The sequence below is a fragment of the Grampus griseus genome, assembly GCF_964374135.1.
Source record: "Grampus griseus genome assembly, chromosome: 1".
Lineage (NCBI taxonomy): Eukaryota > Metazoa > Chordata > Mammalia > Artiodactyla > Delphinidae > Grampus > Grampus griseus.
In genome coordinates, this window is record NC_139017.1 from 110,104,053 (window position 1) to 110,118,701 (window position 14,649).

The 14,649-nt window shown below is 36.4% G+C and overlaps 1 protein-coding gene across 6 annotated transcripts in view; it reads left to right on the forward strand.

The window, feature by feature from the left end:
- TTLL7 (tubulin tyrosine ligase like 7) overlaps window positions 1–14,649 on the forward strand; it is a 160,339-nt gene that overhangs the window by 127,677 nt on the left and 18,013 nt on the right. The gene's annotated exons all lie outside the window — the stretch shown is intronic.

The following is a 14,649-nucleotide window of genomic DNA, read 5'->3' on the forward strand; positions in this document are numbered from 1 at the left end:
GTCTTTGGGTTTTATTCCAAGTAATGAAAAAACACTGGAAAATTTTGAGCAGAGGAGTTACATAGTCTGGTTTATAATTTAGAAGGTTCATGAGAGCTACTTGTGAAGAATAGAACTAGGGGAGAGGGAATGTGGCAGAACAGAAGTAGAGACCAGGTAGGTTTTTCGAGTAACTGAGGCAAGAGCTAATGGTTGCTTAGCTAGGGTGGTAACTGAATTGGGTGGATGCTGGAGAAAGAGCAGGGCTTTGTTGTTCCTGTTGTTTTGTTTTACTTTGATTTTGGTTTTGGACCTGCTAAGGTTGATATATTGGTTAGACATCCAACTGAAGATATTGAGTGTGTAGGTGTATATATGAGTTTTTTAGTTCAGAGCTAAGGTTGCATATGGAGATACAAAATTTAAGGGTCACTAGGATATTTAAGCCTTGGGACTAGATGAGGTTACCTAGAGAGTAAGTGTGGTTAGAAAAGAGAAGAGTTTTGAGGACTGAGCCCTGGGCCACTTCTATGTATAGAAATCAGAGAGATGGGGTGGAGGGATTAATCTAAGGGGACTAAGAAGGAGCAGCCAGTAAAGTATGAAAAACCATGGGAACTTGGGGTCCTTGAGACCAAGTAAAGCAATTATTTCAGGGATGGAGTGATCGACTGAGTCAGATGTTGCTGATAGGAGTTATAAGATGAACACCAAGACCTGACTGTTGTTTTTGACAACTTGGAGGTTAATGGTTACCTGATCATAACAAATTCAGGGGAATGGTGGGGAGTAAAACTTGAATGGAGTAGGTTCAAGAAATGGGAAAAAGCACAGCTAGTCCAAGCACTTTTTCAAGGAATTTTGCTATAGAGGGGAAAGTTAAATGTGGTGGTAGCTGGAGAGGTATGTGGGTTGAGGACAAGGTATTTTTTTGTTTGTTTGTTTGTTTGTTTTAAGATGAAGCTATTTACACTTGTTAGTTGCTGATGAGAATGATCTAGAAGAGAGGAATGGTACAGAAAAGAGAGGTGATAGAAAATCCTCGAAGTGAGTAAGCTGGGAAGGTTTGTCCTACCAGGAGCACTTATTCTAATAGGAGGGAAGGTAGAGTCTGTGGCATTGTGGTGGGAAGATGTGAAGGTTCTCCTCCAATGGGGAGGGGCTTTGGAGATTTTCAGAGACAGTACAACATCTCAGAGAGTAGGAGAGGGGAGTGGCCAGCAGCCCGAGGGGCCCATAGATGCATTGCAACATTATCTGGGGGGAGATGTACTATTTTAATAGCTTTAGTGAAGCTGTTGTATTCCTAAATAGTGCAAACTATTACTTCCCCTTTCTAGGACTTATTGCTAGTAAGCTGAAAGTTGACAGCGATCAAATAATGACTTTGAAGTTACGTACTTTCCTCTGAGTAAACTGAACTCATTATTAAGCATTAACTCATTCAACAAAGGACAACTTAGTGTCCTGTCATGTGCCAAACACTGCTGCTGTTGAGGAGGGTGTAACAAAGCTGGTAACAGAAGTAGATTGAAAACATACTGTAAGCCCAGTACTCCTGTTTGTCAAGTCACTAACTGTGGCCTTATTCATTAAAATAAGGACCTCTTCATGGAATTGGAACCCTGAATCTTTTCAAGTCCTTGTACTTTTTGTAACCTAGAAGATAGAAGAGTTTAGCTAAATTGGTAATTAAAGCAAAATAGATAACCCAGAAACAGATTAAAATACTTATAAGATATTAATACTTGATAAATGTGACATTTCAAATCAGTGGAGTAAAGATAATTTTTTCCCCTAAATGATACTGAAACAATTGACTACCTATTTGTAAGAAAATTAAGTTGGAGCATTACCTCTCACCATATGCAGAAATAAATTCCAGATAGATGATAGTTTTATATGTAAAAAAATATTAAAAGTTTAAAAGAAAATACAGAAAGCTATGTTTATAATCTTAGAATGAAGAAACAACTTCATAAGGAAGACTTAGGTTTTAGAACCCAGAAATCATAAATGAGAAGAACGACATATTTGATGACATAAAAACTTAATGGATGGCAAAAGATGTCTTAAACCAGGTTAAAAGGCAGAAATGGTGAGGAGAATTGGGTGGCAGGGGAAAGGGGTGGATGTTGAAGAGGACAGATGTTTGCAGCACATAAAACACAAAGTAGCACAAGTAAACCAATACTTCCTACCGATCAATCAGCAGAAGACACACTATCTTGTAAAGTTAATAAATAAAATGGAAAAGCATATAAAAAAGCCATGAAAAGACAATTTATGGATCTTCAAAGAGCCAATTAACATGTAACTAGATCTTGTCCTCACTAATGCTGAAGGAAAAGCAAGTAAAAAACATATCGGCAAAAATTAATAAGACATAATATGCAATGATGGAAATAGTCTGGATAAAAGGGGCTTTATTATACTATTAGAGAGAGAACACATCGGTACAGCTCTTTAGAAAGGTAGTTTGCTGTATCTATTAAAGTTACAAATGTTCACAACCTTATGACTCAGCAAAACCACTTCCAGCATTCTGTCCTACAGAATAATAATCTGTATAAAATGTATGTGTAAAAGATTTATGCACATGAGCATTCACTGCAGTGGTATTTGTACAAGCAAAACACTTGAAGCAGCCTAAATATCTATCAGTAGATTTATGGTTAAATAAATTATAGTACATCCATACTATTCAGTTGTGTTAAATTGAGTGCTATTCTGGAATCATAGATCTTAACTTGAGATACAGCACAAGATTATGACTTGTGACATATGCAACATATGTACATTGGTAGAATTAGCCAGATTTTACTAATCATGAGTGAAGAATATAAGCGATAAGCAGCCACCAAGTGCATGGTTTCTGGGAGGTCATGAGTCCATCAGCCGTCAGGCATTTCTTTTCACATATGGGAAGCATTCTGGTTCAGAGTGATGAAGGCCAACTAAGTGTGGTTCACGTTGGCACTGAGGGAGCCTTCCAGATTGGGGTGACTTTCATCTTTATTCTTCATTAGTTACCCATGCAGTCTTTGTGACCAATCCATTCTCTAGCCAGGTGAAATAAAAATACCAGGTTTATTTACTGTGAGTGTTGTCCCATAGAACTTTCTGCAATGACGGATATGTTCTGTATCTGTGATGTCCAATACGGTGGTCACTAGCTACATGTGGCCATTGAGTGAGATCTTGAAATGTGGCTATTGTGACTAAGGAACTGAACTTTTAATTTTAATTAACTTAAATGTAAATAGCCAAATGTGTCTAGTGACTACTGCATTTAAGAGCGTGGATCTAGACAGACCACGTGTAGCCTTCTAAGTTCTTACATGAGAACCTTCTCAGTTATTTTCCTGCTGAGAAATTCTATCAGAGGGTTTGCAAGGATGTCCATTAAGGTCACCATTGCCTTGGGCATCTCAAAGAGAGAGTGCCTTTTTCCTTTTCATATGCCATCTTATACCAAGATAGTAAATTAAACAAACAAGTTATACAGTAATATGTGTTGTTCTACTTTAAATCACCACTCTGATTTTTACTGTTTTAAAAATATATATCTAGTGTTAAAAAATTTCAAAAATTAAGATATTTTATTTCTGGAGGATAGACTTACTGAGCCAGAGGAAGGAAAGTGGTAATATTTGGTGTCATGTTTCCTTTTGTTTTTGTATATTTCTGTTTTTTTTCAAGTGAACATAATCTTTTTAGAAATGAAACAATGACAGGGAGACACAGGCATTTCTGTGAGGCCTGTCTGTATTCCCCCATAACCAGATATTATCTTTCCCTATTCTAAATCCTCACAGTACTTCATACTCAGTTGTACTTATGATCTGACTTGAGAGGTTTCTGTATTAATTTTTCCACCTTTCTAAAAGCCAGGGGCGAGGGGGGGAGGTGTGTCTTACTTTGTAGTCAGCTGTAGGCTTTCTATAAACATTTGTTCAGTTGATTCAAATCTAGACTCTTTTGTGGATCCTGTCAATAGCAAGTTAGCTTCTTCTTTCTTTACCCTTGTTTCTTTACTAGTGCTATGTATTTATCTGAACATCAACAAATTAAGATAATGCTGTTATTTTTTTTAACATGTGATATGAGAAGGTCTGATAAAACATTGTATGGGGTGATCAAATGATGTGCATGAATAGTAATAATGTTTATCAATTAGAAGAAACAATCTATTTCATGTTTTAGGGTTGTTATGCTCGATTGTGTTTATAAATTTCGAGTAAAAGTAAATACTTGCTTCTAAATTTACTAGCAAGTACTTGTGTCAGTATAGTGACTTCTGCTATACTGATTTACTCTAAGAATATTTGGAGTAAGTTATCTTTGTGTAATCCTTCCCTCCAGTTCTCAGATGTGCATCTGCATCTCTGTATTCATCATACCCTGTTATGTTAAGGGAGTGAGAGCACTGATGAGAGAGGGCATGTTTTTTATTACAACTTAAACACCTTTTTCTTTTTCTTTGAACTCCTTTGTTGCATCTTCCATTTTGGCATTACTCAAAGCTACTATATTTCCTTTGTGCTTGTTATCAGTGATAAGATGTCCCATCTCCAACACAAAGCTACCCAAGCAGTTATAGTCATTCTTCTACAAGGTAATTTAATAGACAGTTCTATTTGGGGCAGAAGAATTCATAGCTTGAATTTAAAAAAAAAAAAATTATTGGAGTATAGTTGATTTACAATGTTGTGTTAGTTTCTGCTGTACAGCAAAGTGAATCAGTTATACATATATACACTCTATTAGATTCTTTTCCCATATAGGTCATTACAGAGTATTGAGTAGAGTTCCCTGGGCTATATAGTACATCCTGATTAGTTATCTATTTTATATATAGTAGTGTGTATATGTCAATCCCTATCTCCCAATTTATCCCTCCTCTTCCCTCACACCCTGGTAACCATAAGTTTGTTTTCTGCATCTGTGCCTCTATTTCTGTTTTTAGATAAGTTCATTTGTACCTTATTTTTTTTTGATTCCATATATAAGCGATATCATATGATATTGGGTTGGCCAAAAAGTCCGTTTGTGTTTTTTTCCATTACACTGTACGGAAAAACCCGAATGAGCTTTTTGGCCAACCCAATATTTGTCTTTCTCTGTCTGACTTACTTCACTCAGTATGGCAATCCATGTTGCTGCAAATGGCATTATTTCATAGCTTGAATTTTGACTCTCAGAGAAGAGTAAGGGCTGATCTTAACAAGAATAAGTTTATCTTGCAAAGTTGCCCAGGTTCATGGAGGGTCCAGAAAGGTGGCTGAGGGATGCTAGGTGTAGGTTATGATGAGAAGAGGAAGCCCAGTATTTACACAGTATGCAACTTATCTGTAGCAACTTTTCTTCCAGTTGTTACGATTACTCTGTTTCCTGTTCTTTCATCAACATTTTGTTCTTTAAAAGGCTTTTTTCCCCCAAAACAGACTCTAATTTCCTGGATATATAGCGATGGATGAGACTTCCTTATGTATTTATAATAATGTATATATTATACATTATTCCCTACCTTGTTTATTTCAGATGAAATCAGAGGTAAAGTGGGATCAGAGAATGACTGACTGACTGGAATATTTTTTTTCTTGACAACAAGAGAGCCAATATAATAATTAGCTGCAAAGTGTATTGAAATTTTTTTTTTAAAGCTTTTATATGTTGATATTAAACTAAAGGGGCAATAATAGGTAGTGGAAAGAGGAACTGGACTTGTAGTCGTATGGACTTGGGTTCAGTACTGCCCCTGCCCTTTTTGCGGGGGCAGGTAACCTCTCACAACTTCTCTGAGGTTCGTAGCATTAAGTATTGGAGAGTTCTTGTGAGGAAGTAAGCCATCATATGGCAAAGGTGCTCTAGGCTTAGAAGGTATAAAATGCAGGTGAATTTTTTTCCTTCTAAGGATCTTCATGCCAGGCTGTTTCTCTGATGTATTTTATTACTAAGAACTCTTCATGTGTAGAATTATTTTATGTAGAATATGTATAAATGAAGTATAAAAATTTGTCTGTTGGGTTGTAACATGTTGACTCTTCATTTGACTATCTGTTTGAAACCTGTGCTATTGCTTTATAAAGCTAGAAACTGCAACCAAGACAAAAAAGAAACCTAGAAATGTGGGTCGGCTTTAGAATGTAGCATTAGGTATTATTAAAAGTTACCCATTTAGAAGGCCAAGAACTTAACTCATTTAACATCTAGATGTGGATTAATCAGATCTATCCTTTGGACTATGATGATAGTCAATAATCATTGGATGGCTATGTCAGTTCAGTTCCCTGGGAAGCAGACATAAGACAGAATTAGAAGTGAAAGACATTTATGAGAGAAGACACCCAAGAAGGATAAAGGGGAGAGAAAGTTTGAGCAGGTAGAAGAGCCTTCCACCTGCAATATTGGTCTAACACCAGTGAATGGAAGGCAGGAGGATTGGGGAGGAAGATCTTCAGACTTTAGTGAAGTTCTGAGAAAGGCCTGTCAGGCTGATGGGGAGCCCAGAACACAGATTGCCTGTTAGAAGGATCACACTGGGCAGAAATATTCCCCCTCTGGTATCCCAACCGTGCTCAATCCTTGGTCGGGAGCAGCCTGGGGAGAGTATAAGCTTGGCTTGACTGTTGTAACAAATCCTGAATGGGGATGCTGTCAGCTAACTGCACTCTTAGAAGCTGGTTGATTCAAATGGCATGTCTCCATGACTACCACAAAGGTTGTGTGTGATACAATTTAATTTGACAAACATTTATTGGTTGCCAATTTTGTTCAAGAGCTATACTAGGCACTATTGGGGATTTTGAGAGTTGTTTATTCATTCATTTATTTATTTGCTCATTAAAACATGCACTCAACAATATTGATTGAGAGACGACCATGTCGCAAGGAGAATTCTAGATGTGGAATGCACAAGACTCATTTAAATCTCTTAATTCCATTTAGAAACCATTGTTGAAATATGTATCTCACTTTTTCTGCTCCAGTATTGGAAGCTTTTGCTAGTTTTTCATTTGAATATTGCAAAACTCTTAAGATTAGAATGCCACACACACAAACTCTTCCACATGTCTTATTTCAAATTTTTCTTAATGGGAGTAAAATTTAAAGGTCAGTGATGTAGGACTAAACTACTGAAAGGCATCCTCACCAGGTGAAAATGGAATCAGCTGATCTTACTTAATGCATGTTGTGGTAACTCCACACTAGCATAATTCAGCTTTCTGCTAAGAATGCAGTTGCTTTATATAGTTTGTAAGGAATATACTTGAAGTATGAAAATATCACAGCAATGGTGGGCTGTGAAGAATGCCAAATTTTCTGAAAAGCTTATTCTCTGATATCTAGGCATAAACTAAGATTGGAGAAGGAAGAGAAATAAGTAGTGATAATAAGGTTGTACAATATTTGCATTTATTTTGGGGTTCTAAGAAACCCTTGTTTATCAAGTATTTCTTCTCTAAATAGCAATTTTTTAAATACCTACTGTAGCTGCTTCTGCATGAATTTTGACGTTATTATTTTCCATCTCTTTTTCATTTGGGCTGACATAGATGCTGTACAGGGCTGTTCATTTTCCATCAGCAAAGATGCCTTTACTCTATGTCACGGCTGCTGCATGCATCATTAGTACAGCATGTAGTGTTTTTAATGTTATTTCTAAACCTCCCTCACCTCATGCCATTATTTTAATTTAGGACCAACTGTTCAGCCATATGGAGCAGTTTGTCATTCAGCATCTGTATGTTCTTGCAAAATATGAATTTGTCTGTGGGCTTTATGCCTTCAAGTGTGCTATATTTCATATGGAAAAGATAAATCTTTTCATTTTATTAATGCTTTCATTGACTGAATATCCCATTTATTTTTTCCCTTGGAGAGCTTGATGTTGGATCGGGATGCTTTTAAAAGTCACAATGTCAGGAAATGGATCCATTACCTAATATATTCTATAAGTTAGCCTCACATGAGTCCACAGGTAAACACAAAGGGCACCTTGCTGACTATTTGTTTTTGTGTTTCACAAGTTATTCATCTCCCATCCATTTACTTCTAACTGCAAAACACCCAGAAATCCAAATAGCATTGCAGATAGAACTGACACTAATTTTCCTCATCCCAGTCTGATTTCTTGCCTGTTTTCTGCCTTCCTAAAATTACTCAGCCAGTGTTTTGCTAGAGGTACAGGCATTGTCTCCCCATCTGTGTGGCCTTTTAAGCAAACTGGTTCCTGATGGACTGCATGGCCTTATTGGAGGGGGTGCCTGGGCAACCTTGTTTGTACACAGTGACTCCACCCATTTTCCCAAGTATTACTTGACTAGAGGTGAATCTGAATCTAAGAAGAGACAATCTCTTCTAGGATTTTGCTGTTGGCACCAGGACAGATCAAATTAATTATGAGGCATTGTCAGGTAGTGGTTAAGATCATGGGTCAGGCTACATAGCTATCCATTACCTAACTGTGCAATCCTGGGTAAGTTACTTATCTGCTCTATGCCTGGGTTTTCTCATCCATAAAATGAGATCCAAAATGTTTTCAGAACCAAACATTTTTCATAACCATTAGGCAGCAAAACCTAACCCGCCGGAACTCCTTTGGAGACAATGACCCTACAGGAAGTTATTTTTGTCTGTCTCTTGGTTTGAATATTCACATGTTTTCCTGTGGAAATAGTAATGTGTATGATTATGAAATCTAGCCTCAAGATTTTTGGAAAGGGATTGTGGACCAGTGTTATCTATCTCAGTGTTTTTATTTTGAGGATTAAATGAATTGCTATATGTAAAAGTGATTAGAACAGTGTTTGGTCCATTGTAAGGCTTCAATAAGTGTTAGCTCTGATTTTTACCTTGTTTGCATAGGTTTCACTTTCTTGCAAGAAGCATTTTCACTAAGACAAACACCTACTAAGTGCTAGACCTCTTTTGAGCCTTGGGGACATGGTAGGTATACTGGTATAATTCCTCTTTTTATGTAGCCAACAGTCTCCATTAACTAAACAGGAAATTAAAATAAAGTGAGATAATTATTAATAGGGGAAGAGTTGGGCATTCAGGGATCATACAATAGTTTAGTGGCAGGTAAAGGTCTCCCTGGAGAAGTGATGTTTGAGGTAAAACATAGAAGTTCACCAGGTGAACAGTTGGAGCAAGACTGTTCCAGGCAGAGGAGTGAGGCTGTGTGAAGACTCAGAGGAGAGATGAAGGGTTTGGGCTCTTGCTTCCTTGGTTTATATGCCCTCATATCCTCCAAATTACAGGTCTCTCTAACCCACTCCTTTCTCCAGGACCAGAGCTTGAAATTGAAAGATGAAGGGAAGCAAAGGAGAATGTATCTTCCCAGAAGGTGCTCTGGCAAAGAACGAGCAAGTTTCTGGGTTGCCCAGACCATGCTGGTCTCACAATCTGGGAGATCACTCCTCAGGCAGAGTTGTTTGCTGGGTTGCAAGAGGCCTGAAGATTTATCCGTCTCCATGTTGGAGGAAACATGAGGAGTGGCACAGCTGCATTCCCTGTCCCTAACTCCTGGGCCGTTTTCCGAAGTTGCTGCTTTTAGCCATGTGTAGGCTAGTATATTAGACCATCATGCTTTAAAATTCCCTCGAAATTAAGAACAAAGCATATACAGAGTAGCGGCCAAGAGAGCCTCCTCTAAGTGATGTACGGAGAGCAGTGCTTGGCGCGGAGCAGGCAGCCAGTTCATGTGAGCTGCCCTCCTCTTTGGTTCTGTTGCATCCTATGGATTTCACTGTGCACATATTCAGAAGGAATAACGAATAACTCGTCATCTCAAATGCTGTGTCACTTTAAAGCTGAATAATTATTTAATAATAGAATATGAAACGAAGATAATGTTAAAATTTCCAGTATTGTTAACATTTTAATTGCATTTATTATGTAGAACTCATATTTATTCTTGAAACCAATTTATGGGTTATCTTTGCTGCTTTTTAAATTCTTCCTGCGTTATGACTTTTGGCCTGTTATTACTCACTAATACATAGAAAGGAGGGAGGGAAGTTGAGAAGAGAATTGATTAAAATTTGCTGTTTACTGCTAGTGTTGATTCTTGTATCACATCAATTATGAGTCCTGTTTTCTACATTAAAAATATAAAAGGTTAAACTATTAGCTTAACTGAAAATCGTAAAAAGATAAAAAGTATGAATTAATGTCTGATATCCAAATTATATCAGTATTATTGTGAACAACTCATATCAAAAATTTTTAAATCCCTTTTCATAATTAAGATTTCATTATCTAATAACAAGCTTTTCCAGGACAATTTTTTTCACAAGCTACTTTATTACAGATTGCATTATCTCTCCTCATTCTCCTCCCCTTCAGCCCACACACCCCTGACACCTGTAGGGTTTACATACTGTTCCCACTTCACAGTGAAAGAAGCTGGAGTAGGAAAGGAAGGAATCATGCTGCTTACACAATTCACTGTGAGAAGCTGTAGTTGATATTCTTCTATAAATAAAATGTTATTTTGAAATTTTTTCCCTAAATTGATTTTTTTTGCTTTATTTATTTATTTTTCATCTTTATTGGAGTATAATTGCTTTACAATGGTGTGTTAGTTTCTGCTTTATAACAAAGTGAATCAGTTATACATATACATATGTTCCCATATCTCTTCCCTCTTGCGTCTCCCTCCCTCCCACCCTCCCTATCCCACCCCTCCAGGCGGTCACAAAGCACTGAGCTGATCTCCCTGTGCTATGCGACTACTTCCCACTAGCTAGCTATTTTACGTTTGGTAGTGTTTATATGTCCATGCCACTCTCTCACTTTGTCACAGCTTACCCTTCCCCCTCCCCATATCCTCAAGTCAATTCTCTAGTAGGTCTGTGTCTTTATTCCTGTCTTACTCCTAGGTTCTTCATGACATTTTTTTTTCTTAAATTCCATATGTATGTGTTAGCATACGGTATTTGTCTTTCTCTTTCTGACTTACTTCACTCTGTATGACAGACTCCAGGTTTATCCACTTCATTACAAATAGCTCAATTTCGTTTCTTTTTATGGCTGAGTAATATTCCATTGTATATATGTGCCACATCTTCTTTATCCATTCATCCGATGATGGACACTTAGGTTGTTTCCATCTCTGGAATATTGTAAATAGAGCTGCAATGAACATTTTGGTACAAGACTATTTTTGAATTATGGTTTTCTCAGGATATATGCCCATTAGTGGGATTGCTGGGTCATATGGTAGTTCTATTTGTAGCTTTTTAAGGAACCTTCATACTGTTCTCCACAGTGGCTGTACCAATTCACATTCCCACCAGCAGTGCAAGAGTGTTCCTTTTCTCCACACCCTCTCCAGCATTTATTGTTTGTAGATTTTTTGATGATGGCCATTCTGACTGTGTGAGATGATATCTCATTGTAGTTTTGATTTGCATTTCTCTAATGATTAATGATGTTGAAACACATGAAAGTAGCTTTGATTTGCATTTCTCTAATGATTAATGATGTTGAAACACATGAAAGAATGTGTTTGTTGGCAGTCTGTATATCTTCTTTGGAGAAATGTCTATTTAGGTCTTCTGCCCATTTTTGGATTGGGTTGTTTGTTTGTTTTTGTTATTGAGCTGCATGAGCTGCTTATAAATTTTGAAGATTAATCCTTTGTCAGTTGCTTCATTTGCAAATATTTTTCTCCCATTCTGAGGGTTGTCTTTTGGTCTTGTTTATGTTTATGGTTTCCTTTGCTGTGCAAAAGCTTTGAAGTTTCATTAGGTCCCATTTGTTTATTTTTGCTTTTATTTCCATTTCTCTAGGAGGTGGGTCAAAAAGGATCTTGCTGTGATTTATGTCATAGAGTGTTCTGCCTATGTTTTCCTCTAACAGTTTGATAGTTTCTGGCATTACATTTAGGTCTTTAATCCATTTTGAGATTATTTTTGTGTGTGGTGTTAGGGAGTGATCTAATCTCATACTTTTACATGTACCTGTCCAGTTTTCCCAGCACCACTTATTGAAGAGGCTGTCCTTTCTCCACTGTACATTCCTGCCTCCTTTATCAAAGATAAGGTGACCATATGTGCATGGGTTTATCTCTGACCTTTCTATCCTGTTCCATTGATCTATCTTTCTGTTTTTGTGCCAGTACCATACTGTCTTGATTACTGTAGCTTTGTAGTATAGTCTGAAGTCAGGGAGCCTGATTCCTCCAGCTCCATTTTTCGTTCTCAAGATTGCTTTGGCTATTCAGGGTCTTTTGTGTTTCTATACAAATTGTGAAATTTTTTGTTCTAGTTCTGTGAAAAGTGCCAGTGGTAGTTTGATAGGTATTGCATTGAATCTGTACATTGCTTTGGGTAGTAGAGTCATTTTCACAATGTTGATTCTTCCAGTCCAAGAACATGGTATATCTCTCCATCTATTTGTATCATCTTTGATATCTTTCATCAGTGTCTTATAATTTTCTGCATACAGGTCTTTTGTCTCCTTAGGTAGGTTTATTCCTAGATATTTTATTCTTTTTGTTGCAATGGTAAATGGGAGTGTTTTCTTGATTTCACTTTCAGATTTTTCATCACTAGTGTATAGGAATGCCAGAGATTTCTGTGCATTAATTTTGTATCCTGCCACTTTACCAAATTCATTGATTAGCTCTAGTAGTTTTCTGGTAGCATCTTTAGGATTCTCTATGTATAGTATCATGTCATCTGCAAACAGTGACAGCTTTACTTCTTCTTTTCTAGTTTGTATTCCTTTTATTTCCTTTTCTTCTCTGATTGCTGTGGCTAAAACTTCCAAAACTATGTTGAATAAGAGTGGTGAGAGTGATCAACCTTGTCTTTTCCTGATATTAATGGAAATGCTTTCAGTTTTTCACCATTGAGGATGATGTTGGCTATGGGTTTGTCATATATGGCCTTTATTATGTTGAGGAAAGTTCCCTCTATGTCTACTTTCTGCAGGGTTTTTATCATAAATTGGTGTTGAATTTTGTTGAAAGCTTTCTCTGCATCTATTGAGATGATCATATGGTTTTTCTCCTTCAATTTGTTAATATGGTGTATCACATTGTTTGATTTGCGTATATTGAAGAATCCTTGCATTCTTGGAATAAACCCCACTTGATCATGATGTATGATCCTTTTAATGTGCTGTTGGATTCTGTTTGCTAGTATTTTGTTGAGGATTTTTGCATCTATGTTCATCAGTGATACTGGCCTGTAGTTTTCTTTCTTTGTGACATCCTTTTCTGGTTTTGGTATCAAGGTGATGGTGGCCTCGTAGAATGAGTTTTTAAACAGATGTTTATTCTAAATTTGCCTTTTTCCGAGAAAACCAATATCACTTCTTTAAATATGGCTGTTTTAAAGAGAAACAAATTCAATTCTTCTTTTATATGCTCCCAATTTTCTATACGTTTGTACCTATGGAGAAAAATCGTATCTTCATTCAGTCTGTATGTTTGAAAGTCTTTCTCTTTTCATCTCTCACTGTCATCTTTACAAGGAGTCCCTTTAATTAGATAAAATAAGAAGTGAAAATTCTACTTTGGTGAACTGAAATTAGGATAACTGTGTTTGTTCATATTTACTTTTTAAAAAAAGTGTTCCCTTGCAAATACCTGAATTGCAGAAGTATTAAATACATTGAATTAGTCAAAGTAGCTTTTTGGGATTTATAAATTTTTCAGAACCTCTAGGATTTTAGTTTCCCAGAATTAGATTAATCCTAGGCCTATTTCATGATACTTCCTCATTATTGGTCCATATGTGGTCTGCTTTTATTTAGTTAGTGTTTTTAAGTTATTGTACTATTTGTGAACCCAACACCCAAATCAAGTATCTTGGCAATAATCTATTTTCTTATCAAATGACTACCTTCCATCCCCCTGGCCCTTTATGTCTCAGGTAGCCATTTTCTTAAATTCAGTATTCCCCAGTCCCTTGCTTTCTTTCTTTATATATTCTTATTATATCTATGTGTATTCCTCGTAAGTATTTTTAAAATTTAATTGTCTTTACTTCTATTAAAAGAGTTTCATACTGTATGTAATGACTGGTATGTATTTTTTAAAAACTTAACCATTGATAATTAAGATGCTCCGGATTGTTGTGTGCCCTTTAATTTCATTCATTTTGACTGTTGTATAAAAGTCCAAGGGAATGAGTATACGACTTTTATTCACTCTCCCATTGATGGAGAGTTAGAATTTTTCAAGTTGTCTGTAATTGTGAACAGCTGTTTGAACATTCTTGTACGTGGCTTTTGTTTTTAACCTGTGAGAGAGTTTCTCTTAGGAATAAACTTGCTGGGTCTTGGGGTATATGCATTTTCAACTTTAGGAGATAATGCCCAGCTATTTTCCAGTTTGTACTCCTGCCAACAAGTCTAAGAGATGCTGTAGATCCATATTTCTCCAGCACTTGGTGTTGTCAGACTTTTAATTTTTGTCAATTAAATGGATAGAAAATGATGTCTTATATGTCTTAATTTTTATTCTTTATGTTTATCAGACATATTTATTTCCTCTTTTGTGAAATTCCTGTTCATGTATTTTTGTCCATTTTTTTCTGTTAATTTGTTGGTGTGTATTTAACAATTGGTTAGGCATTCATTATATATTCCTGATACTAATCTTTTGTTAGATGTATATGTTTTGAATGTATTTTCCCAGTTTGTAAC